Below are 18,986 nucleotides of genomic sequence, written 5' to 3'. Positions count from 1 at the left end.
TCCCTCTTTGTCCTCCACAATGATTTATGAACCTCTCTGCTATGCTGTCCTAGTCTTTTAAGTTAAAGAATCCAGTTAGCTTTTCATAATGGCAGAAGTAATTAAAAAGGTGATCAACTTCAGTGGAACATAAAACATGAAAACAGGCTGCCTCTTTAATGATATACCCTACTTACTTTACTGGCGGGGATTCTGCTAATCTAATACCTGTTAATTTTCTTTCTAATTAGGGCTACAGCTCACCAGAGGCTGTTCTATATTTATTTTATATACAGTTAAGGGACCTGATCCTGGGTCATGGAAAGCATCTAGACACATGGAAAGAAATTTTGAACAGTTGGAATGGGCAATGGAAAGGTTTTTACTGTTCCCTGGATTTCTGGTCAGAAGTCCTGTTGACACCAAAAAGTAAAAGCAAGTTGCATTATTTCTTGGATCAATGGTTCTGTGTCACTGTAAATATAGAAATATTCAGCTTAGCCCCAGATTACTTGGGATACCTCAAAACTTTTGAAAACTGGAATTCAGTAAGTGGGTTCCCTGCATTCTTGAGATGAGTGTGGAAATGCTGGCCTCCTGATTCTTCCACTCGCCTCACCCCATTCTGGAGCATGGCAAAAATCTGGCCAGCTTTGGAAAAGCTTTTAGAAAAGCTTTCAAAAAGCAAATATGTATAGCATCATACAGTTTCTTTTAATTCAGCTGGTCAGGACTTAAGTTTGGAGTTTGAGATGAAACAGTTCTGTTGAAAAATATCAGTTCATGGCACCCAAAATGTTTCCCACAGAAGCCCATAGGTCGAGGGAGAATTTTTTTTGGGGGGGGGAGCGTGCATGCGCATTTATGCTCCCCCCAGAAAGTCTGTAGGAGAAGGGGCGGGGGAAGGCCCATAGGCGGGGGAGTGGGGCTGGGGCTGCGCTCAGGTCAGGCTGGGTTGTGGGGCAATTGGGCCCTGGTGGCTCCTCCAGGGACATGGGTGGGCAGCTCCCACCACTGGGTGCACTGCGGGGGAGCCAGGTGAGGGGGGGCACATTCCCCTGCCTTGGCTCCCCCATGCCACCCCTGCTGAGCTCTGATTGCCCCATGACCCAACCCAGACAGGGCCCCATTCACGGTGAATGGGACCCCAGCTGGGCCAAGTCATGGGATAATTGGAGCCTGGTGGCTCTTCCAGAGGTACAGCACTGGGGAGCCAAGGGAGGATGGGGCAGATGTCCCCCCCCCCCCCCGATCTATGCATGGCGCAAGGGTGGTATGCACCTGCAAGCAAGGCTTTTCCTGCTCCCAGACTCTGTGCCTCACTGCCACCTTTGAAAGTGGTGTGGCTCAGTGCCATGTGCCTCGCTGCCTGGCCCACACAGTGGCTGGATGCACATGGCACCACGCCACTGCTAAAGGCAGCAGCAAGGTGCGGAGGCTGAGAGCAGGCAGAGCCCAGCTCACAGCTGCTGCTCACCCTTGCCCTGTGCAAAGATCAGGTGGCACCTGCCCCCTCCCCCCGGCTCCTCAGGGCCGTGCCTCTGGACAACCTGGCTCGGCCGGGGTCCCATTCACCATGAATGGGGCCCAGCTGGGCTGGGTCATGGGACAATCCCATAGTGCAGTAGGGCGTGGGGCTGAATGATTTGCCACTGCCCCTACCCCATTGCCTCCTGCACTGTGGGGGGAGGGGAGTCTCGATCTGTGTCCCCTCACTGCAAGCCCAGCTAAAGAAAGAAACTTACCTGCTTGCTGGGCCAGCTGGGATCCTCCTGGCTGTGTACTGCAGGGTATCTGAGTTTGCACGCCCCTTCCTTCTGCTGTAGCAGCCTGCAGCTGGGCTGTCTTCTGGCCATACTTGCTGCCCCCTATATTTGGGGGGGGCTAAGCCCAGTTAGCACCCGCTTCTGCTGCCTATGCTGAAGCCTAAGTAAATGTAGGTTCTATGGATACTTTTACATGTGAGGCGGGGGAGTTATTTCCCCTAAATTGAAATAGTGGGTTTTTAATTTTGTGGATTTTTAACTGTGACACCATTTCAATTTAGGGACTTCCATTACAGTGACAGAAAAGTGATGGCCCACCATCAGCTCACCCTCCCCTCCACCCTGCTGTGGGCAGGCTCCACCAGAAAAAAAAGGGAGCAGCGCGGGGAAGGGGCGGGGGGGGGGGGGGGCGGTGAGAGGCCCAATCCTTCTTTTTTTTCTGGTGGAGCCTGCTTGCCTGCCATTCCTATGGTTGGGGAGTGAGCTGCCAGCAGGCCCTGAGCTGTGGGGGGCCTGGTCCTTCCCTCCACAGTGGTGAGGCTCCCTGAGCAGCATCAGGGCCCAGTGCTTCCCTCCATGGTGGCAGCGGCCCCAGAGCTGCCCAGGTGGGGGGCTAGCTGGGTGGGTGCTGCCCAGCTCACAGGCAGGTAGCACCCGGCTGGATCCATCAGTGCACAGGGTGCTGGAAGCCAGGGCATACTCGGGGGAAGCTCAGGATTGGCAGGCTTCCAGAACCCTATGCACCATGTCCACTGCCTTCTCTGGCCACCTGGGACCATCTAAGAATGGGCTTGCTTGCCCCTGGGGCAGTGCAGGAAGGCAGCAGGAGGGCGACTGGGCATGCTGGTGGCCAGAGAAGGCAGTGGGAATGGTGCATAGGGTGCTGGAAGCCTGCCAACCCTGAGCTCCATAGCTGTGGGTCAGCTCAGCCATTGTATTGTCCTCTCCTGGGGGGGGGGGGGGGGGGGGGCGGGCACCAGGGTTTGCAGACATCCAGATCAAGTGATCTGAATGAAAGCCTAGGAGTCCCCAGCTAGAAATGGTTAGCATGGCTAACTTGCTCCACAGTTCGTGAGTGAGATTAACATTCTTGTCAATTTCAAGGAGGCTAATAGCCATGAAATAGAGAAGAATATAAACTTCATTCAAGAGCTTTGGAATCAAACCGAAGTATGGCGTTTCCAAATTGATTTATTTCCCAGAATTTCCAGGCCACCAGAAATTCGGATATATTTGACCTTGGCCTAATTTTGTCAGAAACAAAATGGTTTTTTTTGGTTTTGTTTTGTTTTGTTTTTTAAAGCAAAGTTCTTGCTAATCAGAAATCCTTCATCCTTAAAGTTTAGGAGTGAGGAAAATAACTTCATGAAGAAACATTCAATGTAGATAATCTTTCATTTGCCATTTTTAAAGCTAGATAGCACACAGAATGTGGGAAAATCCGGTGAAAATAATACATTTTGAAGATTTTCAAAGGTTTCAAAATGCCTTTTTTAACTTGATCTATTTACTATATATTTTCAAGAAAAAGTTGGTCACTATCCAGTTTTGTCTAGTGTAACAAAAACTTTACTGAGATTCTCTCCTGAACCTTATCTCTAGTCTCTGTTACTGACACAATAATATTAAGAACAAAAGAAATACATTATTTTCACTTTGTGGTGGTTCTATTTGTTAGAATTTCATTTTTCCCTGCCTTTGCCTTAATTGCATAATTTAAAAATAGACAAATCTGCTGTTTGAATTATAGGGGGAAATAGATTCTTAAAAAATGGGCATAAGTACTTAACATTAGTATTTTTTTATGAAGTTATAGTAAAACTGACAACAAATACTAATCAGAAGAAACAGGAAGGAAATAAAACCAGTGTGCTGTTTCTATCTCTGCCACTGATTCACTTTGTGACCTTGGGTGAGTCACTAAATGTTCTTCTTAGGCCTTAGTTTCTCAGACTGTACAATGATAATTTAAATACTTACCAAGTTCCCCAAATAGGTAGCAATTAATTACCAAATGTCTGTGGAGCTCTTTCATCTTTGCATTATAAAGAAATGCAAGGTGTTGACCTTTTCATTATATGGCCCTCCACAATATTATTATTAACTATTATTTTATAATCTTCAAAAATCCTGCTTACCTCTTTGCTGTGAAAATTAATCAGGGAAATATTATCTAATTTTTTACATTTTTCAATACAGGTATGTATCATTTTTCCATTAAGGAATCGTGAAAATACAACTATCTCCTAGAAAATTCAATACAAACACTGTCATAATGGTTAGCTTAAGGATAAGGTTTAAAACAACAAAAGCTAGGAAATTCAAGGGTAATGCTATGTACTTTTACATATGTCATATGTTAAATATTCCATTAGAATAATATTTTGCACTAACTTTTAGAAATGATTGCCTTAAATCCTGCATGATTGAGGTGACTAATTTTTTTTTTATTCCCCTTTACGAATGTGTTGTTTGCTGACCCTACTGGTAATTGAAAGGGTGTGATCTGTCTATTCTGTCAGATATGATTGTTGCTGATTTTTTTTTCAAATGTTCCAGGGCGAAGCTATGGAATAGTATATGCCTGATATCTGGGGTACCCAGATATTTAACATCTAAGGGCACTTACAGAAGTTACATTCTTCATGCGATAAGGTCCCTGAAAGTGCTCTACAGCCATGACATAACAAACATTCACAGCTACAGAGTGCTTTCAAAGTGGCTGGTCACATGAAAAATTAACCTCTGTTCAATCAGCTATTAGCTGAAGGCACTCTAGGACAAAGCACCTTAAGGAACTTCTGTACAGGTTCTCTGTAAGGGTTAACTGCAGATGATTCTGCCTCCATCCCATGCGCCTTTGTGGGCCTGGGCTGGTGCTCACTTGAGCAATCACAAGCTGAGCCCTGCCTCCAGGTCAGCGCAGTGCGGGAGGGAGGAGTGAGGAAGAGCGGGGGTAGGGGAGGGAGGGGATGATTGACTCTGAGCCCACACACTGCATGGGCCTGACTATGCCAATGGTGTCTTGGGGGGTGCTGGTCTGTTTCCATGGGTGGGGGGTTGCATTACTCCCCCTTCCGCAGTTCCCAGTGTGGCAGCCAAGGCTATTGTCAAGCACCAGGAACTGGGGTAGGGAGTTGAATCTGAGGCCCCACACTACATGGGCCCAACCTGGCTGCCCCTGCTGGGGTCTTTGGTTGGGGGATGAGGGGTGCCAGCCTATTCCCATGAGGCAATGGTCTTGGAATACTTCTCCCACCCCAGCTCCCAGTGCTTGACAGCAGGCCTGGTTGCTGCATTGAGAGCTGGTGTGGGGAGATAGTCTGGCCCCCTCACCTTGCAGATATGGGCTGGCTCACACCTAAGACTCCAGCAGGGATAACCAGGCTGGGCCCATGCAGCATCAGGGCCTAGGGGGAATCCCTGGGTGAGGGACTGCTCTGTGTGGGAATCCACAGGTGGGGAAATGCTCTCTCCAGGCAGGGAGTGGAGGGCACACCAGGCACAGCTGGTAATCAGCTGGCAAAACCACAATGAAGGGAGTGCCCTGACTAAATTTCAGTGCAGGCAACAGTGCCCTCTGCCTTCTGGCCTTAGCCAGTGCATGGAGGCTCCAAGCCCCCACCACCAAATGCTAAACATCTGGTAATTTTGATTGTGCTGTAACTTTAAGCACTTTGTGTAAAGCACAAAAGTTACAGTGAGATGGGAAGTTACTTTGATCACTTCTGTAAGCTCCCTAAAACTCCAGACAACATAGGAACATAGGGGCTTCCTTGACCATATAATTCAGTCCCCTACATTTACAGGCATTCATTTACCAAAGGACTCCCCAAAAATCACTGTTACAAACTCTCACTCCCACAAGGCACAATACCCAAACCACCAAGAACAACCCTCAGCAGGCAATAATTTAAAGGAAGGAAGGGCAGTGAGGGAATTGTGGATGATCATAGTTTACTCAGTCACAGAGGATCCTACCTAAAATCCCACGGCTGTGGATATTTAAATCCAAGCAATTTAAATCATCTTGGTTACAAAGCTGTTTACCACCACCTGAGGTAACCATGCACAGAGGCACTGCTCCTCCCTTTAACATTTAACAGGTTGTAAAGGGTGGTTTACCTGAATTCTTCCCAGCCTCACTCTGTGACACCAAGTCACCTGCAACCCTTCACACACAGTGAACAGGGCTGGAGGATGGGCAGTACAGGTGGCAGTGCACCTTTGGGTGCCTGCCACTCTAAGGGCTTGAGCAGGCTGTGAGGCAGTCTGCAGGTGGGAACAGACCCAATCAGGCAGTCACATGACAGCCAGGAGGCTGCCTGATTGGAGTAGAGCTGAGCAGCCTCAGTGTAAGAGCAGGCCCTGAGGAGCAGGGCCAGTAGCTGCTGCCGGAAGCTGTTGGGACAACATCTGCTGGTGGGAGTACTGCTGCTCCCAGGAACATTCTGGAGGTCAGGATAGGAACTCTGCAGAGGGAGAAGGTTCCTAGGCACCTAGCGGGGTGGGCCCAAGCCCCGAGGAAATGGCTACAGGCCTAGGGAGAGCAAGGCCAGCCTAGGAGAGGGGCTTAAAGAGTGTGAGCCTACTGAGGGGCTAAGCAAGCCCCTGATTAGAGCTGGTGATGGGGCCTGGGACTCAGATGAGCCTAGATGAGTAAAAGGGCTGCTGGATGAGATCTCTGGGGGTTCTAGGCAAGCCTAGGGAAGTTAGTGGTTTTATGGTGGAACCAAGAGGAACCCCTACTGAGTAGAAAGGGTTGGCTGCTGATGGATTGGCCCAGGGCTTTTGATTGGCCCAAGCTCTCTCTCTCGAGATGACCAGTGAGAGAGCGGAGGGGTCAGACACCAGGCAGGCTGGTATGAGGCAGTCCCTGGGAAATGGTACACCAGTGCCTCCCTAGTGAAAAGCATGTATGGGGTACTGGAAAGCCTCAGCCCCCGCTGCCTTGCAGGTGACCCTGTGGAGGGGAAAGGCTAGGGAAACACACCGAGAGAAAGGCACCAGGCTTAGAAGGCATAGCAGGGGTCAGGAGGGCCCAAGGCCTGAGAGAGTGAGGCTTGGGCAACAACATAGGGGCCAGGAAGGCTGGAGGCACAAGGCTTGAGGAAGAGTGAGGCCTAGTGAGCGGCCTGGATGAGAGCTTGAGGCCGAGTAGGAGGCCTGAATAAGAGTAGGGCATAGGAGGAGGCCTGACTGAGAGTGAGGCCTAGGTACATTGACAGATACCTGAGGCCTGAGTGGACTGTAGGGCAAATTGGGGGTCCAGGCATGTCAACAGACACCTGAGGCCCATGGGACATAAGGCCCCATAACCCTGGTTAGGGGGCAAAGTAGTGACCCTAGCAAGAGGGTAGAGTGTGAGGGGCTAGGAGCCTAATGAGAGGCAAGGAGCCAGTGTGCATGGGAATAGAGGCCCCAGTCATGTCTAAAGACGCCTGAGGCCAAGTTGGGCCAGAGGCCAAGTGTAGCCCAGCAACAGGGCTGGGGGAGTGGGAAGTGATCCTTGGATGTCATCTGTGAGGTATGGGACATTGTGTAGGGGTGGTACAGAGTTGTGTATTATGCCCTTGGCATTAGGGCATCAAAATGGACAGCTTCCCACCTAGAAACAACTTTTCGTCAATTACATTAAAGACGTGGCAGGTGAGTTATGTGGGCAGAATGCCCTAGACACATGGGCCAGCCGATACTGTGACTGGCCCTGGGGCTGGTCTCCTGTCACACGGGGCATTGTGTGAAGGCACTTTGCAGGTAGGGGGACATGAACGACATATGCCTCTGGAGGCTGGGGGGGCACGGTGACCACCTGGAGGCAGTGGCAGTGGGGGCATGGTGGTGGAGAGTGGGGACTGCCCACAGGTGGCCATGGTGGTGTCAGCAGCAGGGGTGGGGGTGGCGAGTGACAGGTGGTGAGCGGAGACCGCTTGCAGCTGCCCTCCATGCTGTTGGTGGCAGAGAGTGGGGACCGCCTGCAGCCGCTGGTGGCCGTGTTGACAGTGACGGGGGCAGGGGGGGGAGCAGCCACCTGCAGAAGCTGGCAGCAGCTTCAGCAGCAGCCAATCTCAGGGGAGGGGGGTGGGGGGAGGCACGTGGTCCCCTGCCCCCCCCTCTCGTCACCTCTTCAGGGGGAGGCAGACTTTAGTATTGCTGCTGTCTGCACCAGGTTCCCATGTGTAAGTTGAAGATTTCTACATGGATTTATAACAGCAGTTGATGCATTATTACTTTTGAATGGATTGAGATGGGCAGTTAGCTGTGTGAATCTGAAGTCAAGCAGAAGGCAAGGTAGATTTTGTTTTAGGCTATGCGGTGCAAATCTACCCTGCCTTCTTTTGTATGGATTGCCAATACTTTCCCTGTTGCCTTCTCTCTATTTTCAAGGCCAAGAGCTGGAGTCTAGGGAAATCATGACTACAGGAAGAATGGAGCTACAAGGGAAGCATGGCCCCAGCTTTAGTATTATTTAATACAGTACTAATGCAAGCGAATCTCATTTAAGGGTCCACACATCTGTTTGTGGCCTTCCTAGTGGATGTCCACAAATCTGATGGCTAAACCACCAAGCCCAGCCCCCATTCCCTCAACAGAAGGCCTTAAACTCTGTGAGAGCTCAACTCTAGCAAAGCTTGTGGAACAGCTGTGCTGCAGGCTGTTCCACAAAACAGTACTATGTAGCCCTACCTTTTCATTTGATAAATGTAGTTCCGGCTTCAGGTTTGTTTCTTTTGCTGGATGGAAAAAAGGTGATAGATTATCTCATGTTAGAGTTTACTTGTTCCTCAGGCTGTGTTAGGGATAGCAGCCTTTGGTGGCCAGTGGGGATAAATATTTTTCCCCAGGCTACTTAGCTGCATTTCATACATCTACTATTGACTAGATGTATGAAATGCAGCCAGATGTATGTATATATACATATACTAGATGTATGTATACATGCTAAATACAAGGCTGGCATTATTGTTGATATTTTGCCTGGAACTCCCCAATGTGAAGAATCCACTTCCTTTGGTTTTCCACTGCCAAATATTGCTGGATAAATTCTTTGACCTGCTATTTTGCTGTACAGGCTGTTACTGTAAGTCCAGATCAGCTGTGTTTCTTCTGAGGTAGATTGAATCCCAGTCCCTTGAACTTGATTTAAAAAATGAAGGCTGTTAGATGCACAGCTGCAAAGTCTGCCGAGGTTTGTTTGCTATACAAATTAATTTTTAAACAATGGTTGATATATGGAACAAAAAAGCTCAACAAAATCTGAGCAGGTGGAGAACAATGCTTGAAGCTGAACTTTTTCCAGGGCATATTTTTACTGGAGGTTTGGACAACAGCAATGTGGAGAACCAACATTTTTTGTTTTCTTCAGTAGAAATCGTATTGTCATATCTAATTTTCATTATAGGCAAACTTGGTTTTTGTCTCCATCATCCTGTTTTTGTAGGAGTTGTACGTGCAAAATCTTGAGAATTGCCCATGACAGAATATATTAACTAGCTTCTTTGCTCAGCTTGGATATGTAATACAATATATGTCCAAAACTGATAAGTTGGTTCAGGGTGACATGTCACAGTGCGTTTTCTCAACACCTTTTGCATATAATTGGATGACTTATAAAAAGCATTCTTATGGGTGTTCACAGAGATGTAGAATGAAATTTTCTGTCTAACAGCTATTGGTGACCTTCTACATACACATTTATAGTTAATACAATACTAAAACCTTTGTTTACTTGGAGGCTAAGTATCCTGGAGGCAAAACAAAAATAGTCAACCCCCTAGGCTGCCACATAGGGGCTTATAGATATGTCCTTTTATTATGATCTATAGCATCCCAGATGTCAGATCCCTGGAATACCTCTGAATTCATGTAATTGTGTCCCCTTTACACTTGTTTCCTACTGATAATACCAGGGGTAATTGTTTAATTTGTCCATAATTTGATTATAAACTTTTTTGTCACAAATAGCAGAACATTTTTCCCATGAGCCCTTAAAACAACACTAAACACATATGCTTCTCCCTCGAAACCCTCCCCTGTTCATAGTGCTTCAAAGGAAATACAAACACAAGAGGCAGTGAAAATATTTTAGAAGAATGCCCCTTTTTGCTTGCGTAAAAGAGCACTTTAAATTTAATTATCTTCCTTTGCATACCTACAATTAGCAAGAACTGATCATTTTTCACATCAGTTAAAAGATGGGGATTTTGTGGCGGTGAATTTAGTTGGCACTTAGAATTCCACCTTAAATTCTCAAAAGATGGCACTTGCTAAGGTTTTGAAGATGGGAATATGATCTGCTAAAAATCAGACAAGTGAGCAGAAATAAAATATGACTTTTTGCCCCAGGGGTAATGGAGATGGAGATGAATCCTGACAGGCACACACATGACAAGACCTAGGCAGAGCAGGAACGGGTGACTCACAAATCGTAGTGGCACGTTCTCTCCAAGGGCCTCAGTGTGCAGTAATGCCTGAAAGATTGCAGCCGGGATCACATGATGCACACAATGGTTGGCTGACTGTTGAGCCATATAATAAAACCCCAACAAATTAAGTATAAAACAGCCTCTGGTGAGCTATAGCCCTAATTAGAAAGAAAATTAACAGGTATTAGATTAGCGGAATCCCTGCCAGTAAAGTAAGTAGGGGATATCATTAAAGAGGCAGACCGTTTTTGTGTTTTATGTTCCACTGAAGTTGATCACCTTTTTAATTACTTCTGCCATTATGAAAAGCTAACTGGATTCTTTAACTTAAAAGACTAGGACAGCATAGCAGAGAGGTTCATAAATCATTGTGGAGGACAAAGAGGGAAGGGAGAGTGCTATAGCCACCTTTTCCCTCACAAAGAGTTCTGTTGAAGCTGTTTGCTTGTTTCCCCCCACTCCCAACAGTCAGTAATTATAGCGTCATCATTCGCAGCACTGTACTTACAGTTTTGTTAGTGCTTTCATTATGTGCTCCTGTTTCTCTGAGTTTAGAGCTTTGCCCTAAACTGACCTTCAGGCTGATGCTCATCACACCTGGCCTCAGCCCAACTGTGTGGTTGTAGTTTCTCTTTCTTCTTTTCTCTGTTTGGCAAATTAAACAGCAAATTGATTTGACCCTTCCTATCAGGGAAGTGCAGCGGCACCATTGCTGTGGTTGTGAAGTATCCAGTAATGTTGGGGCTTATAGAATCATAGAAAATTAGGGTTGGAAGGGACCTCAGGGGGTCATCTAGTTTAGGCGCCTGCTCAAAGTAGGACCATCCCCAACTAGATTATCATAGAATCATAGAATCATAAAAGTAGGGTCGGAAGGGACCTTGTAGATCTTCAAGTCCGACCCCCTGCCTGGGCAGGAGGGAAACTGGGATCAAGTGACCCCAGCCAGGTAGGCATCAAGCTGCTTCTTAAAGACCCCCAGGGTGGGAGCCAGCACCACTTCCCTTGGAAGTAGGTTCCAGATCCTAGCTGCCCTAACTGTGAAGTAGTTCCTATGGATGTCTAATCTAAACCTACTCTGCAATTATTATTACGGATGTCTAATCTAAACCTACTCTCCTATTATCCCAGCCAAGGCTTTGCCTAGCCACATCTTTAGAACCTCCAAGGATGGAGAGTCCACAATCTCTCTGAGTAACCTGTTCCAGTGTTTTACTACCCTCCTAGTGAGAATGTTCTTCCTAATAGCTAACCTAAATTTCCCTTGCTGCAACATGACATCATTGCTCCTTGTTTTGTCATCTGCCACCACTCAGAACAGTCTAGCTCTGTTCTCCCATCCTTTCTATTCAGTTTGTCACCTGTTTCACTTTGATTCTTCATGTCACTTCTCTTTCCACTTGTCTGTGTGTTTGTCCTCCTCCTTCTGCTCCTTTCACTGCCCCTCTTCTTTTTCTGCTCCTTTCTTTCTATTCAGCTTGTATTCATTAACCCCACTCCACCTATGCTATTAGTCTCACTGCTCTCTGATCTGTAAATACAACAAAACATAGACCTTGCATTTGGAGAAGACTTTTTCATGAACTTCCACACTCCTGCAAGCCTCCATAGGTCCTCAGGCCTCACCTGAAAGAGCCTGGAAAGCAAGTCCCTGTTCTCAAATGAGTGAGCTCTTGCTGTAGCTTGTTTGAAAACTTTCAAAACCCTGTAAGCTCACATCCCTGAAGCATGCAACAGGTGAATGTAGACAAAGCTGGAATGTCATAGCAGAAACCTACCACAGTTGGCCAGCCCTCATTTGGTCAGATATCTGGACAGCCAGACCATTTTGGGCTAACTCCTATCAGCTACTGCCAGCTGCCTGGTGTCAAGACCAATCATTAACTGACTGATAGGTTTCTGGAGTAAGCCCAGATGTTCTGGGTTGTAACAATGGTGTTTCAGTGATTAGCATACTTTCCTCTGAGTGATAAGGCTCCAGTATGTGCCTAGGGGGGCACACATATATCCTGCTGGATATATCTTCTTCTGGGCTGAGAAACAATACCTCCCTCATGTGCTCTGGAATTTGCTGCATGCCTACATGAAATATTTGCTTCCTCTGACATCCCTACATGACGCTGATCCCAACACTCACAACCATAGTTAATTGGTTGTTGTTAGAGATCCCAAGGTTTATATTGCAATTGTAGGGTTGTTCACACATTTCTTGCCCTTGACTGAGTTTATTTTAGATGTGGGGCAGGCTAAAATGTCCGTAACTGTTAAACTTTGTGGTGCTCAACATCCCATGTCCTTCGTAGGAGCTTTGGTTTGGCACCCCAGATTGAAGATTGACTGCCAGGTTATAGCTTGGCCCCACCTCCAGTGTTTAAGGGAATGTTTCATCAACATTTACGTATACATTTCAGTTTGGGCAGCCACCTTATTCCAGCTTAAAGTCCCCTTGCCATTTCAGCTGGATGAAGTGTTCTATACTTTCTGTCCTTAACTGATAACGATACAGTTAGTTGCTATGTCTCATTCCCAGTGTGGGACCTTTGAATGGTAATCAAAATCGTTCTTCTAGTGTGGAACACATTCTAGCAAATGGTTTTTTATTGGTGTTTGCCTCTCACCTGACATCCAGCAGCAGAAGGAGAGGCTGTAAAGTAGCTGAATAATCAGCCTGTTCCTAGAATTAATGGGTGACTGTGGCAGGCTGTTGCAGTCCAGCATGTAGGGCTCTGGGATTGTGAGTGGGTGCCTTCTCAATGCTCTCCAATCTCCATGCTGTCCTTCTCACTTGTCCACCATGCTTTGTTAGGAGAAAAGATAATATAGGAAAGAGGTTGAAAGCTGATGGTACAGTGATGGAAGGCTGTTGCTCTGGCCTCTGCCACAGGCTCTACCTCCCCTACACCCTGTCCAGACCTAACCTGCAACCAGTTGGAGTTAATTCCCTTTATCAAGTCACTTTTCCTTAGGTGTGAGGGTCATTGGCCCAGCTTAATTCTCAGCAGGCACACCCTTCTTTCGCACTAGTCCTGAGTTCCTCTCACCTAGATTTCTCCTCCTTCCTGCCTTCTCAGGCAATACAGAATTACCTTATCAGGGTCTCCCCTGTTTTGTCTAATTGTCCATGCTTTGGGGCATGCACCCACCTGTAACAGTCTTGCCCTGGGGATAGTGAGAGGAGGGGCCAGGAAGCCCCGCCCACGGGACTCAACACAGGAAGAAACAGTAAAATAAAGAAAGAAATACAAAATAGTTACTTACCTGCAGGAGGAGTGGCACTAAAAGATCTAAAAGAAAAGTCCGTGCGGTTTACAAGCCGTGCCTTTATGCAATTAAGGCTGACGGGTGACATCACAAGGATGCACCGGATGGCAGGAATAAAAATGGCCGCCGCCAGTAGGGAGGAGAGAGCCAGTGAGGAGGCGGAGGCTCTCTGTACTGGTAGTAGGTGGGGCCAGTGCGAATTTGAAATGCCCAGGCGACGGGCAGCTGGAGAAGCACCGAGACCTCCTCACTGAGATCGAGCCCCAGGAGGGGCGGAGTGCTGGGAGGGACTTCCCCCTAGTGCTGCCAAGGAGGTGCATGGAGGGAAATGCTAAGCAGCAGTGCAACCAGCACGGCGAGCTCAAGGGAGAGGCTGAAGCCAACCTTGGGGAAACAAAGGTGTCTCCACTCAACCATTCCCAGGTACCAGGTCGGGGAGCTGGGCTAGGGGCAGACAGGAGAGAGGAACCCTGTGGGACCAGCATCGGGGGAGCACTGCCAAGTTCAGGCAGGAGGGCTGAGAAAGCCGACCGGTAGGACACCGGATAGGGAGACCTTTTTGGGTCCCTTCTTTTGGTTTCCTTTCTTCATTTTATTCCTTTACCCCTGCTCGACACAGGCACCCTCAAACCCCAAGAAGAGAGCTGACTGGCTCAAGGGGATTGCAGGCTTAGAGCCAGGGCCAGCTAATTATCCTTCCTCAAGGATACAGGAGGATACGATAGGGCACGAGGAACATCTACGCTGGAGAGGCAGCCATGTCAAGATCTGGCTCCCCACCAGAGGTTGGTGTAAGGCTGGGGTGTAGGGGAGGTGGAGCCCCATGAACATCCCACAATCAGAGAGGTCATCCCTGAGGGGAACTTCGAGGCCGAACCCCACACTGATATAACATTCAAAGACATGGCAGGCAAGTTCAGAGAAGGCCAGAGGGACAACCGAAGCCCACCTTGGGGAACCCGTGATGCTAGAGAGCATACACCCTCTACTGCCTGGACCAAGGCAGCACACAAGTGGGCATTCGAAGCCAGATGGGTGCAAGTATCACCAGAGGAGACCTAGTCCTTCTTAGTCAGGGACCTTAGGGAAGCTGCTCAGCCCTCTGGCCATCTCCCGTCTTTGGTCTACAAATTGTCTCAGCTTTCTCTTACACTGTCCTTCTCAACTGTGACACACTGTCTCACTGGTAGATTGTTTTAGTCTGTTGTTCCTGGGTTACCCTCCCCCTGAGGACTCACCACAGCTGTACTTGTATCTGGGTCTGCCTGAGTTTTCCTTGCTTAGCCAACATCTCACTTGGTTTCTTTTGTTTCTCTGTGCCTCTGCAGAGATGCATAGTAACAAGGACCAGCTGCTTCTCTCTTCCCTCTCTGGAGAATCCTCACTGCTGGCTATTTTTCAACAGGGTCTACCAGATCATTGGCCAATTGGCATCATCTCCTATGGTGAGCTGCCATACTGTCGGAAGTCCCCCTCCTCCTTCCTGATGGTGTCTGACATCACCAAGCACAAGAGTGATGGGATGAGCCTGCCCCAGGTAAGTACTCCTCCATGCTCTTCTAACACTTGGAACATGGGCTGTGAGTGGTCCCCTGTTACAGGAATGATATTCCCATGTTGTTTGAAATGCCTACTGTGCACAGCTAAACTTGTCAGGAGGGCTGTTGCTGAACACAATGTGGATGAACATTAATACCTATACCATATCCCAGGAGAACAAAGTCTCCAGAATGGTCACAGGGCAACAGCCCCAGGGCAACTTTGTTACTGAATTTCCAGGTTTAGTGCACCTGGAGTGGATGGATGAAGCATGCTCAGGGACACCTTTCCCCTCACCCACAGGACACACTAGGGGCATGATATAGACTTGCCTTAAAGTGGTAGCTGCAATATATAAGTACCAATTGGTATGTGTTTGCATTGTGGCATAATGTCTGTTATGGTTTATAAAGTGATTTGAAACAGATAATGCCTTATACAGGCATATGAGTTAAGAGTCTGGAACATTAGCAATGTAAAACTAAGCTTGCTTTTGATTAACTCTGGATAGAACCCCTGTGTAGCAGGTTTAAGTTTATTGCTTAGCTCAAACAGTCATTGAAAACAAGATACACAGTCCTCTATCTGCTGGGCACAATTGCCTTTCAGGAAACCAGAACATAAATTGGCACTCAGTACCCCATCTTAACATAGTCCATACAGGGTACATTCACAGTCCTGAGTCTCCTCTCGCCCTGAGAAGGTGCCCCCAGCTCACTGTTGCTCCCTCCTCACTGCAGTCTTCCTTTTCTACCTGACTCTGACTCTGGTCCTGTGGTGGTGTAGCTACTTCCAGCCTCACAGCCTCAGGTCTTTTACCAGACCCTGGGAGAGTCCTTGGCTCAGTTCTGCCACCACTAGCCAAACCTCCCTCTCTGTCACCACCCGCTGGCTCCTCTCCTTTGGAGCCTTTAACCTCCTGTGGCCAGCTAATCATCTTCTGCAGCTGGTCCACTTCTCCTGGGCAGACTGCTATCACTCTGGACTGCCTACAGCTGGCTGTAGTCCCTGCAAACCTGCAGACTCTTCCAGCTTGGTGTGTTCAGTCTTTCTGCAAGCCTTTTCCAGCCAGCCTCTACACCATGATATAGACATCTCAGGCTATGGTATGAAAGGTGTTTGTGGCAACACCTCATTTTTTCCATAACTTTAGTCTCTTGTTTCACGCCTTCCTTGCAAGTAGCAAGTTGCTACCCTAAAGCAGTGTTTTTCATCCTTTGCAACCTCAAGACACTCCTTGTTAGTCTTGAGGCACCCCTCAGAAAATGCCAGCTCTTGGTTTTCACTCACTTTTTGACTGCAGGAAAAGGACTAAAGCAGCTCTTCGGTTGCAAAGAATTCAGACCACAACAGGGTAGAATGTCTGGGTTTATCTTTTGAATTATATCTTGAGAATCTATATCTCTGGGTTCTTTTTGTGAACCATGGCATCCTGGTTAAGAATCACTGCCCTTGAGCAGTGGCTTTCAACCTGTGATCTGCAGACCCTTGGGGGTCCACAGACTATGCCAAAGGGGTCCATGAAAAAAAATATGATGAGTCAAAAGTATGTGAATACCCACACTTACAATTCAAAGGGGTCCACATCTTCAGTCACATTTCTGAAGGGGTCTGTACCTCCATTTAAAAATTTTTAGGAGTCCACAAAGGAAAAATGTTTGAATACTACTTTCCTAGAGAAAGCACACAGGGAAACAAATGCTATTCTCTTTTCTATATATATTTTCTGAAGTGCTCCCTTAATGTAGCTGTTTCATAGTCAAAGGCCAAGCTTGTTTTAGCCTTTCTTTTCTTAAATCCCAAGTTCAAGTGCTGGATCTGGTCACCAGTACAGAAATGAATTGGTAGTACTAGCTTTGGTAAGTGTTACCCTATATAGCACCCCCTGTTACTTTCAGACACGTTCTTTCCAGTGCAATTCAGTTGGTAATTTTATGATCAAGAGAAGTTCAGACTAGCAGAGGAATTGCTAGGTCAGGCTTGATGCAGAGAGCAAGTGTTTGCAAGGAAGAAGTGTTTGCACAGAGCTCTCTCTCCTTCTGGGGGAAAAACAATCTGAAGAGGTTTGAAGAAGAAAAGGCCAAGACACAAAAGTCAACACTTTTGCTTGTTCTTTTAGTGTATTTAATAGTTGTAGTTGCTGTATAGCATCAGATGTGCTGCTACTCTGCTGACTGACAGCTGGAAGAGAGGCAGGAGTGTGGTAACTTGTGCTTTTACTGAACAGGACCAGAACCAGAAAAGCAGTGACAGTTCATGACTGTGACCACTCTGATTTTAACAGCAACAGCTAGGGCTGAGTTGTAACACCTACAGCCCCTCATGACAGATAACAAAACTGGCTTGAATTTCTACCCAGGAGACTAGAAAACTAAACCCTTCCTTAGTGCTTTGCACAACCAGAGCTTCCCTACTCACCAGCTGTCTGACCAGGTACAAACAAGGAAATCTTTAAAGGAAAGTAAGCACAATCCATGGACCTGGGAAAATTCATCATATAAACATATATGCAAATTAAGGTAAAATACAGATCCCTTCCCAGTACTCATCTCACCTGTCTGGCACTAGCCCCTTGGCTGCATCACCACATCCATCCACCAATCTCCTCTCACAGTTCAAAACAATGAATGTGTTGAAGTCCAATTGTTTTGTTGTAGGTCATAGCCCAGTCCCCAAAGAGTTTCTTGTCTAATCTAGAAAGAGCAAGCACTAGCTAATGTAACTTTTTAACTAAATCAGCTTTCTTGATGTGTTGGGTAAGCAGAGCCTTACTGGAGTTCACTTAAGTCTGCTGCTGTTCTCCTCTCTGTCTTTTCACAAGAAGACTTTAGACAGCATCTGCTCTGACACCAGAGTGGAATCATAATTGCTTAGGCCTCCTGAGATAACTTGAAATTATTTAGAAATAGGCCTTTGAAACAAAGTAAGAGCTCCTGCCTCGCACAAGCATCTTTGGGAGACCAAGAAATCCCAAACTCTATATAACAAAATGTGGTGACTCTCTCCCTGTGTTCACTAGCAAAATGATGAGTAGGTAGCATATGCAAATGAAACATTCTGTGGAAACACTTTTTTCTTTTTACCAGTAGAAAGAGTAGAGGGGTCTTCTGGCTAAAGGGTTTACACTGCACTCATGCTTTGTTCACTGCATGTACTGCTGTCATTATTATGTAACTAAGGCACATTTAATCAACTCCCCCAGTGCATGCCAAATTTATCATTAATCACAAGTGGTTTTTTTGTTTGTTTGTTAGTTTTTGAATCTATGATACATTTACACTACTGTAAGAAAACAGTGGACACACAAAATTTAATAAAATCCAGGGAAGAGTTACCACTGAAAAAGACAGTGGCAGACACCACTGTAAGTTACACCATGATAGCTGTCCTATGTCCACAATTATCTTGTGGGCTACCTTTTTGCTTAATACCAACAGGCCCTCTGCCACCTAGTGCTGCAGTGATAGGACGCATCTACACGAGACATGTTGACATGCATTAGCCTAATTTACAGACAGACAGAGAGAAAATATTATTTGGGGGAGCTGACCGTGTGAGAGTATCTGCACACCGCCCCCACCCCCCCAGCAGGTAAGTCTTTTGTGGGAAATGGGCACAGGGGTGCAGATCAAGGCCCCCACAGTGCAGGAGGGAGTGGGGCAGAAACAATGCTGGGGTGAATGGGACCCCAGGGTGGGCCATTGGACTTTTGGAGCCCCAGGCGGCTTGTTCAGGAGTGCGGGGGGGGGGGGGAGAGGCGGGGGCTCCTGCTGCTGCTGCGTGCACCCCGGTGGAGGCCTGAGGAGCACGTGCCCCACCAATCTGAGTGCTGGATGAGGGTGGGCTGCCACTGCATGCTGGGGCTCTGTGCTCCACTGCTGCTGCCCCAGGAGTGGCTCGACACCATGTTCCTGCTGCTGCCAGGCTGTGACCCACCCCCTGCCTGCCCCGCGGCAACAAGCACATGGCATCACGTGGTCTTGGGGCAAAGGCAGTGGGGTGCAGAGCCCCAGTA

At 47.4% G+C, this 18,986-nt stretch overlaps 1 long non-coding RNA gene across 1 annotated transcript; it reads left to right on the top strand.

The window, feature by feature from the left end:
* The first annotated feature begins 6,148 nt into the window (after positions 1-6,148).
* On the top strand, positions 6,149-18,556 carry LOC132250636 (uncharacterized). The gene is made up of 3 exons (XR_009462230.1): positions 6,149-7,394; positions 14,838-14,969; positions 18,409-18,556. It is a non-coding gene; the product is annotated as an uncharacterized LOC132250636 (long non-coding RNA).
* The last annotated feature ends 430 nt before the right edge of the window (positions 18,557-18,986 follow it).

Source organism: Alligator mississippiensis, chromosome 5, assembly GCF_030867095.1.
Source record: "Alligator mississippiensis isolate rAllMis1 chromosome 5, rAllMis1, whole genome shotgun sequence".
Classification (NCBI taxonomy): Eukaryota; Metazoa; Chordata; order Crocodylia; family Alligatoridae; genus Alligator; species Alligator mississippiensis.
The sequence above is the reverse complement of the archived record's forward strand: the minus strand, read 5'-3'. Positions and strand labels throughout refer to the sequence as shown.